The sequence below is a fragment of the Canis lupus genome, chromosome 15 (assembly GCF_003254725.2).
Source record: "Canis lupus dingo isolate Sandy chromosome 15, ASM325472v2, whole genome shotgun sequence".
Classification (NCBI taxonomy): Eukaryota; Metazoa; Chordata; class Mammalia; order Carnivora; family Canidae; genus Canis; species Canis lupus.
This window is the reverse complement of record NC_064257.1, coordinates 27,302,996-27,327,108: the sequence shown is the minus strand read 5'-3', so window position 1 is coordinate 27,327,108 and position 24,113 is coordinate 27,302,996.

Genomic DNA, 24,113 nt, shown 5'->3' with positions numbered 1-24,113 from the left:
AGAAGAAGAAGAAGAAGAAGAAGAAGAAGAAGAAGAAGAAGAAGAAAGGAAGAAAAGAAAGAAAAAATTATTTACAAGAGGGATGTGGAAAAATAATAGAGCTTTCTCATTTCTCCTTTTGGAGGAAGAGAGAGACTACACACCTTAAGTGTTGTGTTAGGGGAGAATGCTTTATGTTGAATCCTCTTGATTCCACATGGAGGGACTTCTCTGGACAGTCCTCTTGTCTTTCAATCCTACCCAGAGAAGAAGAGGGGCTAATCCAATTGGAGAACCTAAAAAGAGCTGAGCTTGGGGCTCCACTGATCTTTAGGTCTGCCTGCCTGGCCTGCTCTTTGCCTTTTGAGGAGGCCTGTTTTTGAGTGGGTAAGCCTCAAAAACCCACTTTAAACCCACTACAACTGTCAGCTGAGTGGGTAAGCTGCTTTCCACTCTCCTACAACTTCACTGTATTTGCCTCTGCTTTAAAGAGCTATACACTCCAGATTCTTGATGTATTACTCGCTTGATGGTTCCAGCAGTCCATCAGAACTTCTGTGAATTGTTTCTCCTATATTTGTGTATAGAAAACTTGAGTCTCAGACTCTATTCTCAAATTACAAGTCACGTTTATATACTACTTTTAAAAAAAAATTCACAGATTAACCCAGTTTTGTGCCCTCCTTTGGGTTCATACCTAGTAATCTGGCCTTAAAATAACTGATCCCTAGTCTTATAGTCTAAGACTAACCTAAGCCTCCGTCTCCCTTCCTTCTTAACTTCCTCTCTCTGTCCTTTTTCCCAATGGACTTCATTTAATCTAACAGCTTCAAATTACTAGGTCTTAGCACATCCATTTCATCACTCTGTTGCTACACCTATATATATTTCCTACCACTTATTTGTCATTAGACCTGAAAGTAATACAGACACCTGGAGCTTAGTAAGACAAGTCCACTCATTATTTTCACCTGTAAACCTATATTATTCCTCTATCACTTTCTTCCAACTCATTTACTTTTGCCCCTTCCCAGTCGCTAAACATAAAGGGACTTAGGCTACCAAGGCTGAAAACCATAATCATTCTTGACACATCATTTTGCTCTTATCCCTAATTCCATGTTCTTGGCCCAGGATCTTATCAAATATACAATTAAATGAAAACACTTTTCTCTTAATACCAATTTATAAAGCATATTGTCACTGAAGGATGCCAAGGTAGATCTCAACCAAGTATTGATATTGGTCCTAGATTTATATGAAAAAGAAATATGAGATGACTTTAAATTGTTAATCTAGTTTTTTGAGAAACAGTATGTGAAATCATAAAAAAAATGCTTCAGGATTGTTAAGTACTGTGCCTTGAAGGTGCATGGAGAGCAAAATGGTTAAAGAGTAGAAAGTGGTCAGAGAGGATAGTTGATACTTAATACTTGGAAATAAAGTCAGGGAGTTCTGTGAAGAACCTGTTTAGTGAAATTTTCGGAACAAAGGTTACTTCTAAAGATCCAATACATTTTTTCCTTTGATAAAAATGGCCATCTGTGCTCTCATTTCTGAGGCATACAGAGGTGCTTACATTTTTTTCAGGTGAAAAATGAGTTGTTTATGCTTTGCCTTCTTTTATAAACTTTGCATATGATTTAATATGCTCTTACTCCATAACATTTGTAATTTTTATTTATTATATATTTTATTTTTAAATTGTGCTTTATTTTTAGTTAAGATACGGTTTAATATTAGTTGAAATTTAGTAACCTTTCATAGATTTCTGCCAAATGTAGTTTTTATTTTTCTTATAAAACAGTCACTTTTCACTAAGAGTACAATAATGGGGCAGCTCGGGTGGCTCAGCAGTTCAGTGCTGCCTTCAGCCCAGGGCGTGATTCTGGAGACCTGGGATCAAGTCCCACATCATGGAGCCTGCTTCTCCCTCTGCCTGTGTCTCTGCCCTCCCCTGCCCTCACTGTCTCTCATGAACAAATAAATAAAATCTTAAAAAAAAAAAAGGAGTACAATAATGACGGCACAAAGTATCTAATACAAAGTGACTTTGCAAAGTACTGTACTTTCAAAAAACCATCCTGTTCAAAAGGGTACAACAAAAGTTTAATTTCACAGTAATTCTCATAAAGTTTTGGCTGGAACTTGAAAGTTTATTAGAAATAATCATGTATCTTATTTGAAACATAAAGTGGCTAATATGAAAAATGTATAATGTTGGGGATTAAATAAATGTGGCAGAGACACAAAGGCAGCTATAAGAGGGCAGTTCAGCAACATGTGGAAACAAAGCAATGATGAAATGAGGAGTGGGTCTTAATGACAAAGGAAATACAGGGCAGGGTAAAGTATCAAGGAATAACGCATCTTCCAATTCTTTGAACACATACAAGGGGTATAAAGGTCCTACTACGATACAATTTTTATTTTACTAATAGTATAACTTAAACAGAGGCCATAGAACGTTGCTTCATTTTTGCCTAAAATAGCTTATAAATTAAGCATGAATAAGCTAACAAAGGAAAACAAAAGTGGAGAGGACAGGAAAATTTTAAAATTTAAACTTGAAGAAGCAATATAATGAAATAGAAATGACAGTGATTTAGGATAAGCAACTTACATGAGATTCTAATCAAGTCAAAGAAATTAACATCCTATTCTACATGACTGATGGAATGATGTGTTAAAGGTCACAAATAATGTTGAAGATTCCTTACATATTGCTATTTAAAATTATAACTGTAGAATGAGTACTGTGTCCAAGTGTTTCTTTATTGTTAGAATATTAAAAAGTCTGCAGTGTTCTTTTTTAAAGTTCAAACAACAAATGGAAAGTAGAGAGATAGCATATTACAAAGCCGTATGAAAACTAATGATCAACTTTTGACTGCATGAATATAATAACAACAATAAAAAAAGGGTTTTTCTCCCCTCTTCCTCTAAAACATAAGGAAATAAAAGATGTATAAACAATGACATAATCAGGTAAGCCCATTCTTTTATGTGAGGACATAAATACACCAGACTTGTATTAGGAGAAGTGGAGTAAAATTTCATCACTGCAAATAAGTGAATGATCTTAACCAAATAATACTTCTTAATTATTGCTCATTCCTTGAAATTCCTAGTGTACTCTAAGTATATAGTGAATCGAAATTCCAATCTCTAAGCAGAGGAAGGATAACACTCTACTATTCCTCTCCTTAATTAGCTGAAACAGGAGAAGCATATAATCACAGTTAGTGCATCTACGTTATATGTTATAACCTAGAAAATATATTTTACACATATCCAGCATGCACGTTTGAAAAGCTTTACAAAGTCAGGATCCATGTCTTAGTCACATTTGTATAATCAGCATCTAGCACAGCACCTAATACAAATGGTGGGACACCTGGGTGCCTCAGCGGTTGAGTACCTGTCTTTGGCTTGGGTCGTGATCCTGGGTCCAGGGATCGAGTCCCACATCGGGGTCCCTGTGAGGAGCCTGCTTCTCTTCTCCCTCTGTCCCTCCCTCTTCTCCCTCTGTGTCCATGCCTCTCTCTCTGTGTGTGTCTCTCATGAATAAATAAATATTAAAATAAATAAATACATAAATAAACAAAGAAACAAACAATGGTAGAAGCAATGAATTTTGGAATATAGATGAGGATTGGTGGGGTGAGGTCCAGAGCTGATGACCAAGAAAGAATTCTTGAGACCTCTTTGGTGCAAAATGATGGTTTTATTAAAGCAGGGGACAGGACCTGTGGGCAGGAGGAGCTGCTGCCCTGGGCCTGTGACAGGTGACTGATTATATACCTGGGAGTTGGGAGGGGTATGAGAGTAGCGTACTAAGGAACTTTTTTTTTTTTTTTTTTCTAAGGAACTTTGGAAGCAAGGTTTCCAGGCCCTTGAGGGGGCTAGCTGTTGTTGGGACTTTTATACCGTCTCATAAAACTTGAGTCATGAGACCCTTCAGATGTGTATCGGTGGGCCATGTGCTTGGGGGTGATTGCCAATATATATCTTCAGAGTGTAGGGATAAAGGAAATTTCTAAAGGAATTTTTGTATGTTAAAGTAGACTTACAGGATCCTGGAGGTCGGGCTAAGATTGCCTTTTGTCCTTAGCAAAGTATGAACATTGAGGCAGTTGAATTCGTAGAGGACTGTCACTCTCCTTGCTTCAAGGACTTGTCAATGTGCTGCCCTGGGCTCATGCTTTGCCCTCAGCTAGCCCTCTGTTCCCTCATCAGAAGGAATGAATACGTCAAAATGATTTCTAAGATTCTCCCTCCGGTTTTATTTCCCTTATTCTCTGATTAACATTTTTCCACCAATTTCACTTCTGAATCCTATCCTTCTGTCTTAAATGAGAAATACTATATTTTATACTTCAATGTGACTAAAGACGAAAGAAAAAGTTGAAAATTCAAAGAAGATACTTTGGTGCCATCATAAGTGGAAATACTAAATATTGGCAAAAAGTGTCTTACTGGTTATTTTTGTACAATAGAAGTTTTAGTAAATAAAAATATAAAATTTTCAATAATGATTTTTGTCCTTTTAAAAACTTTCCAAGAGTAAAAAAAGCATTAGCACTTTTAAAAAATTTAATTTTCTAATCTGTAATTAAGATGCTTTTACTAAATCATTCTTAGTCCTAATTATCTGTTGAAAGACTTATGATACACCTCAGAGAATTATCAAACATAAAAAACATTCTAAATTAGTAAAGGTGGATAGTAAGAGCTGTAACTTTCTGAGATGATACATAACATTTTTGGATTTTATATTAATTTTGCAAAGGATGAAAGCATCAGTTTAAATCAGTCAAACACATCAGACAGCCTCATTATCATAACACATGTAATACTGATGAATGATAGCTCTCATATTATCTTGGTAATGAGAAAGTGATTCATTTTTATTAAGAAAGTAATTTATGTAATTTAGCAATTTAGAACTTTAAGTGCTCTTCAAAAAAAACCAATAAGACAAAATTAATTTTCATTCACCACAAGACAAATGTACTATACTAATTTGATGAATTGAAACACTTCTAAAAGATACTTCATAATACAATTGTCTTTTTCAAATTGGCACTTTGTGAATACTTAAGAAAGAAATATAATTTATTTATTCATTATGTGTTACTACCATTTTCTGAAACTATTTTCAAGAAAATGAGAAATGGAGCATATCCCATGCTTATGAATTTCTTAATATCCAGGAATATAAAATAATTCTATCTAACCATTAAGAAAGAGATTACAAACCAATACTTGTTTTTAATTCTTACAGAATTTATTACTGGATAAATTTATTATTGAATGAAAAACCAAAAGATTTTTTCCTATTATGCCTTTTATATATACAATGATTACTTTTATTGGCTCATGATTTATGTGAAAAAATTAAAGAGAAGTTGAGATTTTATTTTTATTAAAGACTTTACTTATTTATTCATGAAAGACACAGAGACAGAGGCAGAGACACAGGCAGAGGGAGAAGCAGGCTCCATGCAGGGAGCCCGACATGGGACTCGATCCCGGGTCCCCAGAATCAGGCCCTGGGCTGAAGGCAGTGCTAAACCGCTGAGCTACCTGGGCTGCCCTATACTCCATTTTTAAATGACTAATCCCCTCTGGGAAATCTTAATTCTCTTAAATATATGATATATATTCCTATTTTCTTCCTAATTTTCTTATTGCTCCTGTGTTTTCCTCTCACTATCTGAAGTTTTATATTATTCAAAGTCTTGTTATGCCAATCTTAGTCTTTTTCTAAAATTTTAATATTTGTGAACTCAGAATTTCAGTATGCTCTGGAGATGATTTTCAAATATATAGTTTCAGTCCTGGGCTAGGGCTAAGGTTGTGAGATAATTAAGGTAGCTTAATATATATATATAGATAGGGATACAGAGGTATATGAATTTATGAAACACATGGATATATATTGACATGTATATAAGCATGTGTGTAAATACACATATATAATATGTTGCATTATTATATTAATATATAGTATTTGTGTGTATATGTATTTAAATTTTTATACCAATGACCTATATGTGCCCTGTTAGAATTGTTGTATAGCCTCTAGCTACTTTTTAAAAAAATTACTTTTATTTCTGAGGGAGATAACATACTTTTTAAAAAAAATTAGCATCTTTATTGAGGAATAATCTACATGTAGTAAATGGCACATACTTAAAGTGTACATTTGATAAGATCTGACACATGTATACACCCTGGAAACCATCAGCAGCCAAGATAATGCTCATACTCCTATCTCTACCAAACTTTTTGTGTTCCATTGTCATCCCTCCATCCTGCCTCTGCCCCTAGCATCTCCTCACCCCATCATCAGACAACCAACCGATCTACTTTCTGTTCCTGTTGATTAATTTATGTTGTCTAGAATTTTATACAAATGAAATAAAAATGAAACTATAAAATATGTACTCTTTTTGGTCTAGCTTCTTTCAATTAGCATAAGTATTTTGGAATTTGATAATATTTTTTTGGTGTCAATAGTTTTTATTTCGCTAAGTAGTGTTCATTGTATGAAGACAGCACAGTGTAGTGATTGCTTCACTTGCTGAAGGACATTTGGTACTTTCTAGGTTTTGACTTTTACAGATAAAGGTGCTCTGAGCGCTTGTGTATAGGTTTTGTATAGACATATGCTTTCCTCTGGGTATGGTTAGATGCATATTTAACTTCTTAAGAGCTTCCACTTTACACATAGTATAATAATCTTAAAATAGTATACTTTTTTCTCCACCTCCTGGGCTTTGTCTATTTTTTCACATGTGTTATTAAAAACCGACAGACACTGTTAGTGAAAGTCAAGCAGCTGAGTTTAAAAATTACTTTATTGATTTGACCACAGGCATAACATAGAACTCTGGCTAAATTTATTTCTGTTGAATTCGCTATGGCTGTACTCATCAAACTGATTCATGTAAGAGTTACAACTCAAAAGAAGTTTGTAGGTGTGTGTGTGTGTGTGTGTGTGTGTGTGGTGAGCCTCTCTAAAAACCCTACAGAAACAACTGTTGTACTTCGATCACATCGTTTTGGTTACATTTGATCAACAATGGTCATTGATAAGATTGAATTGCTTGGAATTGGAATTGCTTTTAATTTTATTGGTTCTGTTTATTTTTCTAAACCATTAAGTGCACCTGGCACTGTGTCATAGCTTCAGTTAAAGTGAACTTAGAAGGCACTCAAAGATTGTTTAGCAACTCATGAATCTCCTTTTTTTCATAATTAAAACAGGACAAAAGGCCTTTGATAAATCAAACACTTATTACCAGGCAATGGTTCTCAAGATCCCCAAAGCAATCTCCTCTACATCAGACCCTGTGATGTGAGGTTTTAACATGTGTTAAATGGAGATGCAGCCTCTATACACTAGACAAAGAGTGTCCAAAGGTTTTATCGCTCTAGTGAGGGTCAAAGGTTTGACTACTTTGTAGTTTTGTTAGTGGGTGCTTTAAAGGAAGGAAGGCAGGAATTATCATCAAGAGAATGTTCAATAGTGTTCTGGGATGACAGTGTAATACTATGACCATCTGCTGATTGGGCAGCCCTCGACATATCCAGCTTCGTAGGGGGAAGTAAATAAAACCTTCCAAGAATACAGTCAAAAGTCAGAAACAAAATTTAAAAAGCAGATTTGAAATGATCATGTAGCCCTAAGAAATGATAGTAGTACAAAATATGGCTGAACAGAAAAATCAAAAGCTTTCTGCAAGGAAAAAAAAAACAGCTACAGTAATAAAAATAACAGGTCACAGAGGGCTTGGTCAACATGAAATCATGCAGAAGAGGAAAAAAAAAGATGGCATAATAATGCATTTCAAGAGTAGGACTGAGGAAGTTGGCAGCAAGTGCAAGTTATAGAATAAATGGATACTGATGACACTGCAAAGGGAATCTATAAGACTTTATAATTTACCTAAGGAAACTATAGCTTAAAAAAATATACTGGATAAACACATAGACTTCCCAGGTTAAATAATTATTTCCACTGAGATACAATCAAATAGCCTAAGTATCATTATATGTATAATTAGTCCTGTTTTAACTTATTTGTAAATTTAGTTACTTTTTTTTCAGACACTGGTCTCATATTCTTAAAAAATCTGTTTTAGAAACAAAGATCCTTTTATAGAAGAGCAACTTTTGAATTCAAGTGAGACCATCCTCATTAATTTGTATTGGGGTGAATTTCCTCGTACCCCACTATTGGCCCCATGAGAGCTCACATACACAGCACAACTTTCACAAAGACAAGTACTAGTATGGATGTGCAAATATAAATGGGGACACCTCGCATTTTTCAAAGTACTTTCCAAACATTTTCCCCTACGCTTTTCATATTGTAGTCATGACAGTTAGTACTTTAGCTACTTTATTTGATAGCAATACATTATAAATCAAAATTAATCAAGTTTTAAGTAGTTCTAAAGCTCTCTTACTCAGTAACTCAGTGTACCACATCGATGGCCCTTGATTAATTTAATTGCACACTATGTAACTTTCTTAAAACTATAATTTTAAGACATTCACAAAATAGAAAAAAAATTCAAGTGCAAAGACAAATTTTAAAAGAGAAATAGTTCAAGAAACTATAACACTATACTACACAATATTCTACAGATTCTATAACTCAAAGAAGGCATTTGTGTGGATGAGATAGAACAGAATCTGAAATGTTCTAGTAAATTTTACCTATTCCAACATATTTGAGAAAAAGTAGATTAAAATATCTACCTGTGAACTTGAATAGGTATTACTTTAACAATAAGTAAACAGAGAGCTCTGTAACAAATAGTTGGTATAAAATGTGCTGCATACATAATGTAATAGAATTTTAAAACACACCGCACCAAGTTTTTTTTTTTTTTCTTATGAGAGGAAGGGACTGACTGAGAGAGAGAGAGAGAGAATCTTAAGCAGGTTCCATGCCCCCAGTGTTGAGACCTAATGAGGGCTCCATCTTCTAACCCTGACTTGAACTGAAATCAAGAATTGGACGCTTAACTGACGCCACCCAGGTGCCCCCAAACTGTGTCTTTTATTTTCAAGTATGGGTATTTTATAAAGGATACTTATAAAATATTAAGAATTAGATGTTTCTCTGGATTGTCTTTTATTATAGATATTGGTGCTTCCTTTTGCAGTTCATAGGATATTTCAAATTAAATATTTAAATTATAGAAGTGATACATGTAAAACATTATAATAGGACATATGAATAAATATGAATAATTTAAAAATAAATAATTCCATTACTCAGAAAATTCCAATGGTTAAAAAAATTAGAAAAAAATTCCAACAGTTTAAGGAGCTCTATGCCAAGAACCAGGGATCAAAATCAAATATATTTCTTATCATGCCACAGTTATTAACAATTATATTTTATTTCAGTAATTTTCTTAAGTCTTTGGGGCTTGATTTGATTAAAAAACTCAAATGTAATAAACAGCATTTAAAAAATTTTTAATACAATTTTGTATTTTGTAGTATAAAACCATTAGTATGACTGGAGATCAAATAAAGGAAATGTGATCTTAATGAAATTTCCTGCAGGAACGAGAATCTTCCAAGTGGCAAAAGCTACCGGGGTCTCTTTTAATTATTTCAGATTTTTTTTGTTACATCTGTGTTGTACTCAAATGCTACTTCTTAAACGTTGGGTTCTACTTCTTGGATTTCTTTTTTATTTGCCTTGGCATGGCCTTGAGCCATATTTTCATACAGTTCGCTTTGGTAGTAAATTGTGTATGCATATTTCAGAAAATGTTTACTTTTTCTTCACATTTTATTGATAATTCAAATGTGTATAAAATTCTAGGATTACTTGGGGTTTTTTTCCTTCAAAGCTGCGACCTTATCTTTCAAATATATACAGTTATTGAGTTATTAGTATTTTTCCCCAAAGGCAATCTGATTTTCATTCATTTATTCATTCACTCTGCAAACATTTACTGAGTTTCTACCTCATATTAGGAATTTTTACAGATGCTGAGGAATCACCAGTGACCAAACCATAAAAAATTTCTACCTGGAAAGTTCTGTTAAAAATACTGACTGAGTCCTGTGGAGACTAACTGAATCATAATGTCTGAGGAGTCCAGCCTGAGAATCACTACTTTGTGAAGGCTCCTTATCTGACCTCATTGTGCCACAATGATTGAAAACTACAGCCAGGAGATTGAGGCACATTGCTCTATCATCTCTATCTCTAAATAGCTTTTCTGTTTGCATGGCAATAAGGAAAAGAAGGACAAGTGTCTAAAATGGAGTTCCTTAATGAACATTTATAATGATTGGTGTTGCTGCAATTGGGATTTGTTAATACTGAACTTGGAACTTATCTGAGACTCCCTTATGGGACATTCCCTGCTTATTCATGGATGTCTTCAACTGCAGATGCCTCTGTTCTTTTTTTTTTTTTTATGTCTCTGTTCTGATATAAGATTTTATCTAATTCCATTAGAAATTTTTTTTTGGAATTTTTCAAAATTTTTGTTTTGTTAATGGTACACTTTCTGTTCTCTAGTATTTTTTTTTTTTTTTTTTTTTTTTTTTTTTTTTTTTTTTTTTTTTTAAATTTTTATTTATTTATGATAGTCACAGAGAGAGAGAGGCAGAGACACAGGCAGAGGGAGAAGCAGGCTCCATGCACCGGGAGCCCGACGTGGGATTCGATCCCGGGTCTCCAGGATCGCGCCCTGGGCCAAAGGCAGGCGCCAAACCGCTGCGCCACCCAGGGATCCCTGTTCTCTAGTATTATAATGGCTTTGAACTTTGTTGAGTGGAACTTTCCCATTGATTATTCTGCAGCAACTAGGTTACTCTTTTAACCTGTTCAATAAATATTTGGTGAATAAAGTTAATAAGTAATCCTTGAGAGTTAAAAGAAAATTTTGAAATATGTAGAATTTTAATCAAAGCTCCTCAAAATAAATCTTCCATGCTATCCTCTCGCCTTTTAAGAGATTTATATGAGACATATCCTTCTCTAAAAAGTAACTTATACTCAGGAGGAGAGTACCAAAAGTTATCTAACCTTCCTAGGGTCTTTATTATTAAAAAAATTCTCTGGGAATGCTTAAGAACTGTTAGAGCAGCCAAATCCCTGTGTATCCTGAGATTTAGCATGAAATGGGAAAAGGATTCTGTTTCATTAAGTCATAGTAATATTTTATTGCATCTAAGGAGTTTAAATGCTTCCTCCTTTGCCCTGTCTTCTGAATGTGCATTTCCACCGTCTGAAATTTTCCACATTCATAGCAAAAATTATGTTCATCCTCTTCATTTGACTTTAAAATAATAGAGATTCAAATGGTCTGTCAGCCTGCCTGATCTGCTCATTATTCCTACTAGCTGCCTTTCAATTTGCTATGCTCATTCAAAACTTGAATCTGTTTTTCATCCATTTCAATGTTAATATGCACTCTTGTGGCTCCTACTTTGAAGTCAATGGGAAAATCTTTGTGTGAAAGACATGCCTTTGGGGGATAAAATAATTCAAGTTCTTTCTCGACTGAACATAGAAAAATTGGGCACAGCTCAGAAATTTGAAATATAGTCAGCCCTTTCTCTCTTTGATAAAGACAAAAAAAATCCTTCAAGTATACTTTTTAACAATTTTAGTGCTGTGAAGATGGTGAGGATGCCTTAGTGCTATATTTAAAAATGAAAATTGACATTATTTTGCTATACAAAATGTTAATTTGAAACCATTATCTGTCTCCTAGGTAAGATTAAGAGTTTACTTTTTTCATCATTTTCTCCTTCAATTATCATCATTAGTATTTTGGTTAAGTAGTTAGACACACTTTCAACAGGAAATATTAATAGGAGAAAGTAGACACTGTTTTATTCTGCTGATGATCTAATTTCCTACAATTATCAGAAATACTAAGCTATCACTGCAGCAAGCTTAGGCTTAATTTACTCAATGACTAAGAGAAATGAGTTATTTGTATCACTAAAATGAAAATCAGAGACAAAAGAGATAGAAGACATAAATGCAATTCATTTGTAATACTAACGTTAATTATCAGTTAACCTTACGCTATGTAGCATTATTCCTTTGAGGTTGATTGGAATAAAAATCACTTTTATATCTATCATTAATGTTAGCATATTATTATTTTCATACCAGCTCAGGACACTCCCTCTGCAAATAGGTATAAGTGAGAAAGAAATCTGGAATATTTAATGCTGAAAGAGTCCTAACTGAAAAGGAAATCTGCTCTGTCTGCTAAGTGCTAACACTCCTTCAAACATTTTTAGTATGCCAAGCACACCATCTGTGCTCAATTACTTGTTATTTTGTAATGTCAACATCTGCTTATAAGAAAATATATGCTTGCATATATTAAAGATTTGCTTTCCATACAAGAATGTGAAAGTTATTTGTGTCAATCCACACATAATTCATTCTTCATTCTTCTTTTTGTTCTCTCCTGAACAATGCAAGCTAAAATATTAGAACATCAGAAAAGAAAAAGACATATACAAATCTAACACACATAAAGCAAGGATACAAGGCATTGAATATATGTAGTCTTTATGCATTTCACTATATATAGACTTACATTTTATGTAAGTAGTCTGATAATGTCAGAGATAATTGAATACAAAATTATATTTGCACTCAGTTATATTTGTAATTCAATCAAATTACTTATTTGAAAGATAGAGATTGGATCACATTATATTTTTTCTATTAAAAAGCCTCTGCTTCTCTTTTCTGTCAAAGAAATGCTGAATCTCACTGTAGGTACCAAAACAAGTATTACCTCAACTAAGAATAATTCCCCAACTTTACTCACATATGTTAATCCTGCTCCTACTATGCACACACTATGTGGTTACATTTTTCTTCATTTTATTGGAAACTATTTAAAAAAAAATTGTCCATAGAAATGCATACAGTTGAGAAATCACTTAAAATGAAGACTTCTAGGGATCCCTGGGTGGCGCAGCAGTTTAGCGCCTGCCTTTGGCCGGGGGCGTGATCCTGGAGACTCAGGATCAAGTCCCACGTCGGGCTCCCGGTGCATGGAGCCTGCTTCTCCCTCTGCCTGTGTCTCTGCCTCTCTCTCTCTCTCTGTGTGACTATCATAAATAAATAAAAATTAAAAAAAAAACGAAGACTTCTAATGAAAACTAAGACTACACTCTTCAATTCTCACTCAACCTCGACCTCCCAACGGCAATTATTTTCAAATATTTCACTTATTTTTTTCAGGTATTTTAAAACAATATTTTTTGAAAATAATATTCTTAAAGTTTTATTTCCTAATCTATCAAATTTCGATACCATCTATTCATTTCCTGTTACATAGCAAGTAATGATTTAGCCCTCTATGATGTAGCTGCATCATAAGCATATATTAAATTAATAAACAGTGCTTATTTATTATGATATATGAATGTGACTTATGGGGCACCTGGGTGGCTCAGTCGGTTAAGCCTCTGCGTTCAGCTCAAGTCATGATCCTAGGGTTCTGAGGAGCCTGCTTCTCCCTCTGTCTCTGCCCCCCTTACTGCTCGTGCTCACTCTCTTGCTCTCTCTCAAATAAATAAAATCTTTTAAAAAATTAAAAAAAAATAAATGTGACTTATTATCCATCCAAGCATTGTATTGTATTTATTTTTATTTTCATATAAAATAGTTTTGATTTAATAGTTTTTGACATTTTGGCTAAATAGTTTTTCCTGGTATTAATAATTGCATTTTTCATTTGTTTACTTTTCTATATACCTACAGCTATTTTTTTCTAAATACCCAAAAGATCTGTCAAAGCATGGGAATAATGATCTAAAATGATCTTTTATATAAATAATATATAATTGCACTTTACCATTTTTCATGTTGCTCTTTCTGAATGATTACCTACTATGATTGATCTTTAGCTGTTATCCTGGAGCTTTTCTGCTTGCTCTCCTGCAGCAAGGGAGCAATGGATCTGGATGGATCACCTATTTTCCAGAAACTTCATATTATTCCTTCTGGGTTACTCCTTGTTTTGTTAAATATCCTATTTCAATACCTTCCTAACTGCTTAAGTGTTTAAAAAATAGGAGTACTCTCTCATATCAGAAAGAATGTCAAAGACCTGGAAATGATTACTGGGTGTCCTTTTAGTGGAGTTCTGGACATTATCTAGCAAACCCTTCTGGGATTTTTGATCTATAGGAGTATGTTCCTTTGATAATCTTCCCTTGACTAAACTGTTCTATAATTGTGTAGGGGTATAAACCAAGTGTACAAACTTCATAGTATTCAAATGATTGTCTCTGTAGTAATGCAAAAGAGATGCATCAATCTAGCAGGTGGAGATAAAATTGATTTTGCCTTGGAGAAAAGATGATCTCAAACATCACTTCATATTTCTACAGTTATTAATATTTTTCATAATTGCATATTAATTTTAGCATTTCTATTAAATATATATTCAAATTCTCCTTTGAACTGATTTTAACATCAATTAATGAGTGAAGGGCAGCCCCGGTGGCCCAGAGGTTTAGCGCCACCTTCGGCCCACGGCGTGATCCTGGAGTCCTGGGATCAAGTCCCACATTGGGCTCCCTGCATGCAGCTTGCTTTTCCCTCAGCCTGTGTCTTTGCCTCTCCCTCTCTCTCTCTCTGTGAGTCCGTCATGAATAAATAAATAAAAAATCTTTTAAAAAAATTGAGTGAAATAAAATCTTTGACTTATTTCATAAGTTCATAATAGTCATATTTTGTCTTAAAATAATTAACACATTTTAAAATGTCTTTGGTATAGATTCCTACTAAATTGATAGCTAAATTGGGTAGAGAACTTTAGGTTGCAAATCATTTTCTGTCACAATTTTGAGGGCATCATTTCATCATTTCACTGATTTCTAGCAGATCAGAAACCTTATATCTTTCCCATTCATGCAACCTAGTATATCACTTTTTAAAAAATCCTCTTTCTCTCTCTGAAGCTCTTAGAGTCTTCTCTTTTTCCACAGGATAAGATTTCAGAAATTGCTGAGTATTCAGTAGTTCTTTTTAGCCTAGAAATTCAGGTTTTTCTGGACAATGTTCCTTTGTTTCTTTGAGATAGCATGCGGTAATGGTTTTCTGTGTGAGCATTAACATTAGACTTATTTTAAAAATTTTTCTGTAATCTTATTATTAATTTACAAGAATTCTTTCTTTTAATCTGACTTTCCCTTTTCATGGCATAACCCTTTTATGATAAGAAATATACTGTGTATAGTTATGACTAGGATAGTAATTGGACAAAAAAGAACAGGTACAAAGACTCAGCATCAAAAGAGTTTGCAATTTGCGTAACATGTAAAAATGTTCATTTTTGACCAGAGCATTTGGGAAAAGAAGTGGTGAGAAATGGGGATGGAGAGAAAAGATATGGCCAGTAATTTAATGAGCTCTGCTACTATTATCTATGGTTTTTTAGTAGACTTACCCTCTCCTGTATTTTGTTTCTTTAACATAAACAAATTTCTCCTTATAGTTGGTTTTCCATTCTTAATTTCAATATGAAACATTTTTCTCTGGCTTCTCCAAACTCAGATTCATTCCTGGCATACTTATCCTTCTCTTCAAGATAATGTTTTTCTATTTGAAAACAAACTTTCACACTCCCTGACCCCACCAACCCAACCTATTTTCTGACATTTCCTGAGTGCTTTAGGAATTTATATCAATTTTGTACACCACTAATGGTGTGGGCAGGCAAACTACTTAAATCCCTGGATTTATTTTAAACATTTGCGAAATAAGGATAGTAATTCTTACAAATGGTAGGTGGTATTATACGAAATGATGGGCGTTGCATTAACACATGATCAAAATCACCATAGATTCTACACACTGTACATCAAAAGATGGGGATAATCAATTGGATTACATCAACTCTAAACATCACAAACATAAACATCACTTTAATGGAAAAAGAGTCTGGAAAGAAATTCCATTTTGAAACAGATTTAGAAAATTATGGTTCTATTAGTATGGGGTGCTCAAACTACTTAAGTCATTTCTGTCCCTTGAAATATCTATATCAAGGGCAGGAGCCCAACCTGTAAGGGCTGTCAAAGTCCTTAGAAATTATCCCGCCTCACCTCTTCTTTTTTGTTACAGTTAAATTCTATACCATGCAATTTAGCAACTAATTATATATTGTTTGCATTTTTCTCTAGGTATAATTATATGTCAATCTCATCTGTTCGATTCTTTAAAGTCAAGAATGTAACTTTTATTTTTCTATCTATCCCTCAAAGTGCTTTGCAGACAATTAGCACAGTCAGTTAAAACAGTATTTACTAATTAGTAGGTGATATTCATCTGAAATCAATAAAAATAATATATTATCCTTCTGTCTTTAATAGCAGGTGAAAGTTTATTCTGGTTTCTACAGTATACAGCTGTGGAACAGTTTTGCTGGTAAAGGAAGATCAACTTGACTTTATGATGAGAAACAGATGCAAGTCATTCAGTTCAAAGGAACATCCTCTCCTGTCTTCTTGGAATAGAATGGGTAAAAGGTGAATATTGTCCCCTTCAAGGCAAGAATGGTGGTAGCCATGACTCAACACCAGCTGTTTAGTTGGGTCCAGTAGAGAGATTTTTTTTTTTAATTTTTATTTATTTACGATAGTCACACACACACAGAGAGAGAGAGAGAGGCAGAGACATAGGCAGAGGGAGAAGCAGGCTCCATGCACCGGGAGCCCGACGTGGGGTTCGATCCCAGGTCTCCAGGATCGCGCCCTGGGCCAAAGGCAGGCGCTAAACCGCTGCCCCACCCAGGGATCCCGAGAGATGGTTTTATAAGCATGATTTGCAACAGAGTCAGCATGAGATCCACCAAGGAGCCTTGAGGGGAAAAAGTAAAAGAACTGTTCTAAGTATTCCACATCCTGAGAAACCCTCAGAAAAATACTGACAATCATTTAGGGAAAATGAAAAATTTCTGAAATAAAACTAAACAAGTCCAATGAGATTATTACATGGAAACTAAAATTGTGTATGTATCGATATCTACCTCTGTTAACTAGAGTAATTAATAGATGTAAAATTTTGCATTCTAATGTTTTCCTCTATTAATATAGCATGTTTCTTAAAAACTGTCTTTAAGCATGATTTCTAAGACTGTATAATGCTCCACTGAGTGGACACTTCATAATTTATTTAATCATTTACCTGTTCTTGGGTATTTAATCTTAAATTACCACTAACCTTTTTTTTGGAGGGGGCTAAAAATAAACTACAACTAGATCAGTGATTATGTTATTAGGTAAAAATGTATGTGAAGTTTTGGGGTTCATAATACATATATCAAATGGTTTTCTCAAAAAACTCAATTATCTCAACTATCTTTCCTTAACTATAATGTGTTTCCCTGTAAGTTCACTAATACTTAGAGTTAAATATGGAAGCATTTTTACCCACTTGAGAAGTTTAAAATAAACTTTTATCTTAATAAAAAGACTGGATGGGATTCTGGCATTATTTTTCCTTGAGGAAAGTTTTAAATTGCCCATGGGTGGGAAGAAAGGGGCACATATATCTTTGAATGGTTAAATGGGCAGAGGGTAGCAAAGACTGCATCCACTAATTGCTATTCTTTTCTTCTGTTGCAACAAGTACATTATCCGTTGTGCACATTCTGCCTAAAGACCATATTTCTTAGACTTTCTTTCAGCTGGATTCAACCATGTGTTTATTTTTGAGTCAATGGGATATGAGCAGAAAAGGTATGTGTAAGTACCCTCATCACTTTTCCTCCTTGTCCATGATTGAAATGTAGATGTGAAGGAAGTGACTAGAATAGCCCTTTTGGAATGTTAGAGAGGAACTGCCTGTTCAGGATGGCAGGATATTAGCCCAGAAAGAAGCCATTAGAATCCTGATGAATGTGGAGGTGCCAATGAGACCTGGATTGCCTGTTCAATTTTTTACCTAAAATAAGAAATCAATCTGTATCTTATTTAAACCTCTGAGAATCTGTATTTTTCTATTACAGCAGTAGCCAGATAGCTTAAGTAGAAAAAAGGGGAAAAACTAGAGACGGGAGGCTTGGTGAGCCCTGGAATATGATGATTCTTGGTCTGTGTGACTATTCTTAATCTGGTAATATTTTAAAAATAATTTATGATTTACTATCTATTAGGACAAATAATCCTCATTATTTTTCATTTTCAAAATGTTCTTGGATATTTTGCCCTTTACTCTTCCAAATGAGCTTCAGAATCATTCTTAGAATGTTCAGGCTGCTGTAACAGAATACCATAGCCTGGGTAAGTAATAAATAACAGAAGTTTATTTCTGACAGTTTTGAGGTAGAAAGACCAAGATTAAGGCACTGGCAAATTTCATATCTGGTAAAGGCTTGCTTCCAGGTTCACAGAGGACTATCTTTTCTCTGTGTCTTCATATAGTGGAAGGGGAAAGGGAGCTTTCTGGGGTCTCTTTTACAAAAGCAGTAATCCCAATCATGATGCCTCCACTTTCATGACTTAATCATCTCACCAAGGCCCCATCTCTTAATACTACTGCAAGGAGTTAGGATTTCAACATAGGATTTTTTTTCTTTTTTTGGTAGGGGGCATAAACATTCAGTCCATTGTCAAATCATTTGCCAAATTTGCTTTGTATTTAATTAAAGTGTGATTTATGTAGAGTTGACATCAGCTTTTAAATATTGTCTTCCTAACAGGAAACAGCACATATAATTTGTTCATGTTTTGTTGCATATATATTAGCAATGTCTGAAGTTGACTACTCTTTAGTTGTGAAAGTTATTTTTGAACTATTTTCTAAATGTTTTCTGGGGTATAGATGAAGAGTACTCAATTTGTGTATATTTATTTTTTGTCCAACCTCCACTTGAAATCATTATGAATACAAAATTTTCAGTTAACTGTTCTAAACAGTCTAAAGAATATTTTGATTGCAAATATTGATATCCTTTTATTCCTAGTTTTTAAGGGTTGCTTTGGTCTTTTTGGTTTCTTTGATCAGTTTTGTTTTTACAATCAGAAATGGATCTTAAATTTGATCAAATAATTTTCAGGTTTATTAAAAGGCTCATTTTAAAATGTGGCCTGTTGACATTTTAGGACATTTCTAAATGTAATAATAAAGTTAGACTGAAATAAAAATTACTGAATGCATGAGAAAATGATGGTATTATTAAGATAAAATAAGTCATTTATAAAATAAGAACTAATGTGACAGAAATTCTGACTTTGGTTTAATTTTGTAATCTTTGACATGGTGGTGAGATATGTGGTGCAAATATCTAGTCGTGATGTTAAACTTTAAAAAAAATCCACATATATATAGCAATAAGAAAAGTCTGGAATTCCAGATGGATATAGTTACTGGAGACAATATATTAAGAGTCATTTATATCGAAATGATGACTGAAACAGAGAAGAGAATATGATTACTACAGATAGAAGAGGGAAGAGAAGGGTAGATGATCAAAGATACAGCCTTAATCAAGACCTGCACTGACAATGCTAGATGTGATAGGAGGTTTGGAGAATGACTGGACAATCAGCATTGAACAGCATCGAGGAAGTTTAGAGGAAAGTATTTCAGAGTCTGGAAGAGCATTTTAAAATGTTAAAAACAGGACTTTTTGTTATTAAAGCTAAACCAAAAATCATGGTAATGTTCTACTTTTATCCAGGCCAGGGGAAAAAACTCCCTAATAAGTAGACTCATAGGGACTATGAGGTTTAAAATTAAACTTTTTTATTGTGGCACCTGGGTGTTTCATTTGGTTAAGCATCTGCCTTCAGCTCAGGTCATGATCCTCAGGTCCTGGGTTTGAGTCCTGCATTGGGCTCCCTGCTCAGCAGGGAGACTGCTTCTTCCTCTGCCTCTATGTGTGCCTCTCTTTTCTCTCTCTCTCTAATAATCAATAAAATCTTTTTTTTTTAAATCAAACTGTTTTTTATTATTCATTCAGCAAGAATGATGTTTATCATCTGTGTGTGCATGCACATCTGTCAATTACAACTACATACAGTAATTTTATTTTACATTAGTAGATTTTTCCATAGTATTAATTTACAAACTGTACAATTACACTATATTAAAGGAAATTTATGTATGGAGTTAACAAATCTCCTTTAATTTAAAATATTTCAAAGTATCACATTATTTGTTCTTCATGGAAAGCTAACATTATCCTACTGATAATTGAAGCTTCATAGTGTTAGATCATGAAATGCAAGTATTAGTTTAAAATATTTGTGTTGGTATTTTTCATAAACTCTTATCAAATTGGTGAAAGAGACCAATGAAAGCAAAAGTGTGTGAAAGGTGTTGGGTTGAATTTAACTTTTGTAGAAGGATCTGAAATTTTAATTAAATTGTTAGAAGTAGATTTGGGGAGGTATGAAAGAAGGGGCAAGTTCTGGTCATATATTCAAATCTGATCAGCTATGTTAGTACAAATGAAGTTAGAAATTAACGTGAGAGAGGAAACACAGGACAGCTCCACCTACTGCAATAAATAAATAAATAAATAAATAATAAATAAATAAATAAATAAATAAATAAGTTTGCCAGTAGCAGCTGTGTTATTATAGAAAGACTTCTAGTTCAAAGACTGATTTTGAAACATTTCTTCCAACATGACAAGGCTTTATTCTACTTCATAATTTCACTAAAATTATATAGCTGTCACAAAGTCATGGTCTGTGAACTGTAGTAATATGTGTTAGGGGTACATTGTCATCTTCTTGCCATTAGCAATCATTATGGCTGCTATTTTTCACAAGTAACATTCATTTATTTAAGACTTTTAAAATTCATAGGGCTGTCTGATAAGACTTTTATGAAACCAAGAATTCCAGTGCCTGAGGTTTTGATCTTATGATCCATCTTAAAGCATTAACTACTATACATAAACACACAACATGTATATGTGTATATATATTTACATATGTGCATGTATATATACATACACATATATATGTGTATGCATATGTATATGTATATATATTTGCTAAGTGTTTAGCTTTGACGAAAAATTCTCTAAGTTCTAGATAATATGTATGTCTATTCTAACTATCTACTGGATATTTGGGCCTGGAATTTCTACTTAATCCTCAAACTCAGCTTGTTCAAAATGGAACACCTTATCATTTCTAGCTAATCTTTACCCCCATAATTTCTTTTTTTTATTTTTTTAAAACTTTTTATTTATTTATGATAGTCACACACACAGAGAGAGAGAGAGAGAGAGAGAGAGGCAGAGACACAGGCAGAGGGAGAAGCAGGCTCCATGCACCGGGAGCCCGACGTGTGATTCGATCCCGGGTCTCCAGGATCGCACCCTGGGCCAAAGGCAGGCGCTAAACCGCTGCACCACCCAGGGATCCCCTACCCCCATAATTTCTAATCTAGTAAGTCACAAATATCCTATGAACCTTCCATTACTTCAGATGCCGCCATCTTGTTCTTCATTAGTATCCAAATAGATTTAGATCCAGATGATCTCTTCTTCACTGCCATGTCATTATTCTTTTTAGATTCTGGAATATTCTCTGAATGGCTCTTCCTGTTCCCATCCTTTCCAGGCCACCTGAGTCAGACAAGGCCACCAAAAGTTGGCTAATATTTAAGACTGGTGAGAATAGGAACTTGGATAGGCTTAAGTTGTACTGACCAGTAAAAGCTAAGATACAACCAAATGGATACCACTCCCACTGCCTAACTCATTTCCTATTAAGGCAGAAACTGATTTCAGAGGCCAAGGCATGAAGAGAAGTAAAACAGTTTGAAAGCTAGGATTGATTAGTACTTGGGATATATAATAAAAGCATAAAACAACACGCATAATTGAGTATAATTCCAGAAAGTGTGAAGTGTGAATCAGGAGTTCTCCTTAATTACATGAGGAACTATAACAAAGAAGGTGACTGCATGTTCTGTACCCTTACAAATAGGTCTAAGGAAATGCATGACAAGAGCAAGAGGTCCAAGAAAAAACATATGTTGATAATGATCTTTACAGGATATAACAAATAAAAACTGTTGAGCTGAAATATACATACATTTTAATATAAGCCCTTTTCCTTTTGTCTCTCTCTAAGCACTACTTTCAAATTTTTATAGTAAAAGCTAGAAGTTGTGACCCTAAAACATAGATTATTCCATTTAATTCAAAGCAATTCTATAATAAATGTAGTATTTATATGTTAGAAGTTATACAACTGGGGTCCAAGATCACATAAACTGTAAGTGATGGATAAGTTTGGGTATGAGTATGTCTCAGCTATGGTGACTTTGCTCTTCAGAGAACATTTGGCGCATCTAGAGATACTTTTGGTTGTTACAATTGGGAAAGGGGAGTCTGCTACTGACATCTAGTGGGTAGAGAACAAAGATGTTACTAAATATGCTACAATGCACCAGACAGTCTTCCACAATTATCCCACCCATACTGATTAGTGTTGAGGTTGAGAAGCCCTGGAATGGCTGTATGTTGTCCTGTTACTACGATGAGAACTATAAAGGAACAGAGAGTGCTGTGTGCCTTATAACTTGGGAGGTGTATAGAAAAAATAGGAAAAGAAAATATGTTGCCGACTTTGTAAAAATAAGATGAAAATGAAGTTCAATAAGTTTGCTTATGCTTTATCTGTGATATATGTTTTGTTATATAAATGAAGAGGTCAAACAATCATCTAAAAAATTTCTACCTTCGCAAGATAACAAATGTGATTTCAATTATTTTAGAAAGAACATTTACAAAAACAATGGGATTTGAGTTGGTATTTTGCTTTGGGAAGTGTTAAGTACCATATAGGTACTATCCATTAAGACATATCACCTATTTTCTGGAAGCTCAGTGAAAAAATTGACGCACGTCATTTAATATAAACATTTAAAAAGACAACTATAGCAGAGTATTTGTTTCCATATAGTCACAGACTGTTTTCATTTTTAGTATCATGAAATTTAAATCTTTTCCTTATTCAGCCTAAATCATCTCCTGAGTCACTGCTATGAATATGCACAACATCAGGTGACTTCTGCTCACAGTTTTTGTGCATGATCTTGAAGTTATTTGCAACCCAAAAAACTATCATCTTACAGCACATCAAAAAATTCTAGGGTCTCCTGGCTCACCCATATGACTCTTGATCTCTGGGTTGTGAGTACAAGCCCCGTGCTGGGTATAGAGATTATCTAAATAAATAAAAACTTTATTTTTTGAAAATTTAAATTCAATTAATTAACATATAATGTATTATTGGTTTTAGAGGCAGACGTCAGTGATTCATCAGTCTAATACCCAGTGGTCATTACATCTTGCGCCCTCCCTAATGTTCATAACCCAGTTACCTCATCCTCTCACGTCCCCCACCTCCAGCAACCCTCAGTTTCCTATGATTGAGTCTTTTAAGGTTTGTCTCCCTCTCTGATTTTGTCTTTATTTTTTCCTCTCTTCCCCTATGATCCTCTGTCTTGTTTCTTAAATTCCACATATGGGTGTGACCATATAATTTTCTTTCTCTGATTGACTTATTTTGCTTGGCATAACATTCTATAGTTTCATCCACATTGTTGCAAATGTCAGGATTTCATTCTTTTTGATTGCTGAGTAGTAGTAGTGTGTGTGTGTGTATGTGCCCACATCTTTATCCATCCATCTGTTGATGGATATCTGGGCTCTTTGCATAGTTTGGCTATTGTGGACATTGCTGCTATAAACATTGGGGTGCAGGTGCCCTTTCGGATCACTACATTTGTATCCTTGGGGTAAAAACCCATAGTGCAAATGCTGGTCGCAGGGTAGCTCTATTTTCAACATTTTGAGGAGCCTCCATACTATTTTCTAGAGTAGCTGTACCAGCTTGCATTCCTACCAAAAGTGTAAGAAGGTCCCCTTTTCTCTGTATCCTCGCAAACATCTGATGTTTCCTGACTTGTTAATTTTAGCTATTCTGACTGGTGTTGAGGTTGTATTTCATTTTGTGGTTTTGATTTGTATTTCTCTGATGATGAGTGTTGTTGAGCATTTTTCATGTGTCAGTTGACCATTTGTCTTTGGAGAAATGTTTGTTCATGTCATAAAAACTTTTTA